The sequence below is a fragment of the Falco rusticolus genome, chromosome 6 (assembly GCF_015220075.1).
Source record: "Falco rusticolus isolate bFalRus1 chromosome 6, bFalRus1.pri, whole genome shotgun sequence".
Taxonomy (NCBI): domain Eukaryota; kingdom Metazoa; phylum Chordata; class Aves; order Falconiformes; family Falconidae; genus Falco; species Falco rusticolus.
Window position 1 is genome coordinate 62,399,224 of NC_051192.1, and position 6,000 is coordinate 62,405,223.

The 6,000-nt window shown below is 53.9% G+C and overlaps 1 protein-coding gene across 3 annotated transcripts in view; it reads right to left on the reverse strand.

Moving 5' to 3' along the window:
* Positions 1-5,222, reverse strand: part of HPCAL1 (hippocalcin like 1) — a 66,317-nt gene extending 61,095 nt beyond the window's left edge. For 2 of the 3 annotated variants that reach the window (XM_037391177.1, XM_037391179.1), the window contains exon 1: positions 5,082-5,222. The gene's annotated coding sequence lies outside the window, so the exon portion shown is untranslated. Of the gene's footprint in view, positions 1-4,476; positions 4,645-5,081 lie in introns of those variants that run through there. The other variant, XM_037391180.1, reaches the window with a different exon arrangement.
* Positions 5,223-6,000: the final 778 nt, after the last annotated feature.

Below are 6,000 nucleotides of genomic sequence, written 5' to 3' on the forward strand. Positions count from 1 at the left end.
CACACAGTTCATAATTAAAGTTGGTGCTAATGGTTACGCATCCACAGCACCCTCCCTTGTAACTCCTGCTCCCCTCCCACGTACGAGCAGCTCTCATCAACCAGCCCCAAACTGTCCTCCAAAGGGAAGTCTGCATCTCCCCAGGTACGTTTTAAGAAAGGCAAAGCAATGCCTTTGGAGAAACACCATTTACCTGCTTTCACTAAAGAGAAAAAGGAAAGGATGTCTTGCAAATGTTAACTGGCTTTGACGGTAGCTATCTGCAGCATGACCAAAAGCAGAAAGCTTTCTCCCCTCGCACCACGGGTAAGCTGCCAAGAACAGAGTATCCTGCGCACAATGCCCTTTAGAAAGAGGGGAAAAAAATGAAAAATAATCCTGCTACCTCCAAGCAAGGAAAAGCATCCTTTCTGCACAGACATGCTAGCCTGCGTGGAGCAGAAGTGAGTGAGAAGCATGGTGAGGAAGGCGTGAGGAAGGCTTGCAGCACACCCACGTGCTGCCTCCCAGCCCCCTGAAGGTATTTCTTTTCCTCCCTCCTCCCACCGCTGCCACCCCTGCCTATTCTAAAATGACTTTGCATGAGCCGTGTGCCAACTTTCAAGCATCAGCAAGATGTATTTCCTTATCCCATGTCCAAGCTATACCATCCATCACACACTTGTGTTTTCAAGAACTCACAAGAATTTGGGGCTTGCGCACCAGAAGACACACGTGCATGCTGCCTCTTCCTGGGGCACTCGGCACGAAACACTTCTTCTCCGCCAGTGGGAAGTACATTCCTGGTGCTTGCACACTGCATGGTTGGGGAATCAAAAACAAACCCCTCTGCCACTCTGACTAGTCCACCGGTTAATTCATTCTGATAAAGCCACTGTCCAAAACAAAAACATAATTTAATTGCTAAACCAGCTGCCCAAGTTTAGCTGTTGCTCTTGGCAAGTGTGTCAGGATCTCGGTACGCCTCGTTTTCAGCAAGCATCTCTGGAAGCAATGCCTTCCACCTCTGAAGTCTCCAGGTGTCCCCATCACCCAAATCCAGTGTTTTCCAACCCAAGTGGATATTTAAAGGGAAACACCAGCTCTGAGTACTTCTCTGAATACATTAAGATTGCAGCACCTGAAATACTAGCAAGCATGCTTTTTTTTTCCCCACAGCTTTTAAACACACATTTATCTAGCTGCATCCTTTCCTATTTAGGCAGCCTGATCTCACTTGGAAAGAGAGGGCAGAGAAAATAAAATAAAGCTAAAATGTATTTGTAGAAGTCACCAAAAAAACTGGCAGAAGGTCTCAAAGGCACAAGCATGAGCTGGATGTAAGTACAGCTATGTCTAAGTTTTGTTGTTGGTCTGGGGTTTTTTTCCCCCAGGTAGACTTCAAGTAGATTGTGTGGCTTCACAGAGGGAGTTCAATCATCTGGAAACATGTGGCATGTGAGAGAAGACAAAAACTGACCAAGCTGTAGCTCGCACCTTTTGCACAGAAAGCTGCTGGAGTGGGTTTCCACAGTATCTTGACTAACATAGATGACCAGGCAGAATTCCTTAAACTACTTGCTGCTTTCTTTGACTTCAAAAAGATACACACCCAGAGGACAAGAAACACTGAAATACTCAAAGTACCATTGCCATCTCTTCCAACCTGGTTATTCACAGGTATCTACAAATGTACTGTGCAAATTATATGCAGCATTTCTTAATAATCATAAGGGCATATTTCATGCAGTACAATCCAGAAGAACGGCGATATTTCATAGATTCTGGGATAGATCCAGCCCCTCCAGCTCCTGCCTTATAATTCCAGGGTAATCAGTGCAGGAGGACGCATAATTCATCCCGCAGTCGACCTTATGGGTCTCTCAGTCATTAGGCGACATAACACTGAACTTCCAGAAAGGTCACATTTCCAGGAGGTTCTGCTGAAGAACGTTCTCTCCATTGCAAGACTCAGGGAGGGAAGGTGAGGAGCCCCTCCATGGAGTATTTGCCCCCATCACTTAAGGATTCACAATTACTTCATTATCAGAGCACAACAATAGGCAGAAGATACTTACCTGGGGAAGTCAAGAAATGCAGAAACCAATGAGTTAATTAGCAAGTTAGCAAAACACAACCAATTTGTGAAAGCTTTTACACAGCAAAAGGCTGATGAAGTGAAGATAATTGTTTGCATTTGTTATATTCTCAGGATGGTAGAGGATGATTGGAAAAGACAGACATTTCAGGCATTGATTGAAAACATTTTCTGCTCATTAAAGCTAAAACCCAACAATTTTGCAAGATCAAATCCTTCCACAAGCCATGGGCCAGACCCCACACAATACAGTAATACAGTCAACATGAGCTAAGATAAACCACCTCTTGCCAAAAGAAATTTGACTTCAGTCTGAGTTAAGCTCTATGAAGATGCCAAAGTTGGAGACAAACCATTTTCTAATACAGACAATGAGCAAAGAAACTGATCCCACATACAGACATTATGGGAAGCATCCTAGGAACGTGACACTTTTTTTTTTTTAATTTTTTAATTAAAATAAACCCAAAACATTTTTAAACGTCATTTTGTTTAAAAAAACAAAACAAAGCACGTCTGTTTTTCTTCCGTTCAGTGGAAAACATACTGCATTTGTTACTGAATATGACCTGAAAGACATACTGAAGGAAAGACCAGCAGTTCTCTGGAAAAGTGAGCCATCCTCTTCCCATGAGTATGCGTCTTGCACACGCAGACAGCACAACCTCATCCCTTACAGTCTCACATCACTAAAAGCAAGAAAAAACCTCCAGACAACATAGTTTCAATTCACACTGCCCCCTTGGTCTACCAGCATTCTTGTCTCACTCACATCAAAGTAATCAAGAGAATATTGTCTTGCTTGGGGAAAAATAAAAAATGTTGCACCAGTATTTTTAATTGCAGCCATTTCTAATCACAGTTCACATGCTTGCTTTTTTTTTTTGCCCCTCCCCCCCCTTTTTTTTTCAGAGTCATAATCCAAGTTTAACATTGCTTAGGCTAGTAATAAAAATAATCTCTATCATCAGCTCCCAACAACTGGCCCATGTTATTGCCATGCCTGTGAGCTCGGGTGGCAGAACAAGGTACCACGGCGCCAGCTGCGATATACAGCGAGCAAAGCATCGCCTGTGCCTCCAGAGCCACAGCTTCACTGGAGAACTCAAAAGGTTTGTCTACACTTGTCACACAAGTTCCTGCTGGTGCAAGCATCCAGCTGCAGGAGCAAACCCCACTCCTGCAGCTGGCAGAACTCTTCTCACCGTTGCAATTCCCTGAATGGACTAAGCTATGCCAACAAAAGCATTTTTTTGCCAGCATAGCTGACTCCTCAGCAGAGCTGCTGCCAGCGTTGCGACAGCCGCTCTATAGCAGCACACGCGGGTTTCCCCCCCCCCCCCCCCTCAGTTTCCTACATTTCCACCACCTCTACACACAGAAACCCTAATTTAAGGCAGGAAAAAAAGAAAAGCAGAAAACAGGTGTCAGGAAGAGGTGATGCATGCTGTGCTGGCTGGCTGGCATCTCCCCACCTAACCCGAGGGAAGATGCGGGGGGATTAGGTGTTTCCCCAAGCCTCACCACACTAGATGAAATCAAACATATGCAGTTGTAAAATCCTTTCACCCAAGTCCAAGGGCTCCCAATCCAAGCACCTGAGAGGAATCGAGGCACCAGGAGCGAGGTGGATATTGGGCCCCACACAGGCTCCTCTCTGACTCTGCTCCCCGGCCGCCGCGGGAAGCACCCGATGGTGCTGGCGGGACCCCATGCAGGGCAGCGTTCTCATCCCAGGGGGCTGCTGAAATAGCCCCTTGGTCTTTGCTCTAGTTTCATCTCAGGCAAGAAGAGCTTCTGAATCCAAACCCACGACAAATAGCTCGTATTGGGAAAACTGCAGAATATTTCGGGGAGGGAGTAGCTGATGCTTCCCTTCTTTCCCCCAGACAGAAAATGTGATCTCCCTACCAGATTTTCACTTGTGAATGGCATTACGGGGTAATACTCGGTTCCAGTGCTTGCCTGTAAGCATTCCTGTGAAAAAATTCAGGATTTTGTCATAAAGGTATAAACGACCCAGCTGTGAGCAGGAGACACAGACCTACCGAACGCCCAGCTGTTTTTCTCAGCAAACTTTTCATTCCAGATGATGCATTACACGACCTTTTCCCAAACTTATTCACATGGAAACTTAGTCGTAAACACAACCCGCCTTCTTGATTCCCTATTCCTGGTGATTCCCGGTACTACCGGCAGCTATCGCACGCTGGAGCCCCGCGCCCCAGCGGGTCGCCCGGGCTGGCAGACGCCCTCGCTGCCGCGACCTCCCGGGCGCAGGGTGTCCCCCCCTGGCCCTGGGTTCAGGGGACCGGGGTAACCATGGCCACAGCCGTCCAGCCTCCGGCGCGGCCCCAGACATCTCCCAGGGGAGGAGACAGCCAAAAAAGCCTACTCACCAGAGGCGAACGCCAGCGTTTTTAGAGGCCGTTTGGGAAGGTGGCAAATAGCAAGGTGGGGATCCGAAGGAGTTGGCTCAAAGCGCCCCGCAACATCCATGCGGCGGGAACTTCGCCGGGTAAACCATTAACCACGGCAAAGCCGCGCCGCGTAACCCCCCCACGGCCGGGCGAGACCCACGCACGCCCCACGGACAGACACATAGCAGCGGCGGACGGACGGACACCGACACACAGAGACACACGCAGGGAGGCACATACGTGTTTTTTCCGAGGGCAGAGGAAAAGGCTGGCGCTCCCCGCCGCTCGGGGCGAGGCGGGCGCTGCCATCGCAGCCCCGCGGAGGCGGCGGCGGGGCCGGGGGGATCCGCTTCGCAGCCCCCGACGGCGGAGGGGACGCCCGCCCGCGGCCGCAATCCAGCCGGCACCCTTACAGGCCCCGCTCCCCAAAAATGTCCCCCCAAAAGACGGAAAGCCCCCCCCGCCGCAACCCAACTCCACTCTTCCACAGCCCCCGCCGCAGGAGAGGGCAGCGCGGCTCTCCCGCAGCCCGGCCGAAGTTCCCGCGGCGCTGCGCGGGCGGCGGGGCAGCCGCAGCCCCTTACCCGGCTGGCGGAGCGGGTCCGGTGGCGGCGGCGGCGGCGGCTTCCTGGGAGCTACAACTCCGCGGCGGCGCCCGGGCGAGCCGCGCGCCTGCGGAGCGGCGGCGAGCGGGGAGGAAAAGAGGAAATGAGCGGGAGGCGCATTGGAGGGAGGGGGAGGAAGGAGCCGTCGCCGAGGGACCGCGGAGAGCGAGGGACGGAGCTCAACTTCCCCGGCGGGGCAGCGGGAGCGACGGGGGGGGGCGGAGCGCACCGCGCCGCCGCTCCGCGGCCGCCCCGCGGCGTGCGCAGCGCCGAGCCCCGCGCAGGGGCGGCCCGCCCGTCGCCGCCGCCGGCGCTCCCGCCGAGCAGGGCCACTTGGTATCGCCCGGGCCGCCTCCCCGGGCCGCCGCCGCCGCCGCCGGGCAGGAAGTGCGGGGCCGGCGGGGCAGCGCGGAGAGGAGGTTCCGCGGGGCTGCGCGCCTGCGGGAGGGGGGGGGCGCCGCCCCACCGGCCTCACCGGCAGCGCGGGCGCGGGGAGAGGGCTAGGAAAAAGTTTGGATTTTCCGGCGTTTGAGGGTTTTTTCCTCCCCGCCCCCCTCACCCCCTTCCTTTTTTTTTTAGCCCCAAAGCAAATAAGGAAGCGGCGGAGCGGGGCGGCCGCGGCACCGGCCCGTGCCAGGCCCTGCGCGCATCCCCGGCGCGGTCGCAAGGGGCGAGTCCCGGGTGCGCGGCGGCAGCTGGCGGCGGTGGCAGCTCGGGAGCGGCCGCCGGAGGCGAGCGCAGCAGCCGCGCAGCGCACCCCGCGCTTGCCCGCGGAGCAGGGCGATGAGGACAGCCCCCCAGCCCCCCCATGCCCCCTGCCACCCCAGCGGTCCCCCCCCCCCCCCAAGGCTGGCAGCGGGACAGGTGAATTTGGCGCAGGTAAATTCGGCACCGTCAG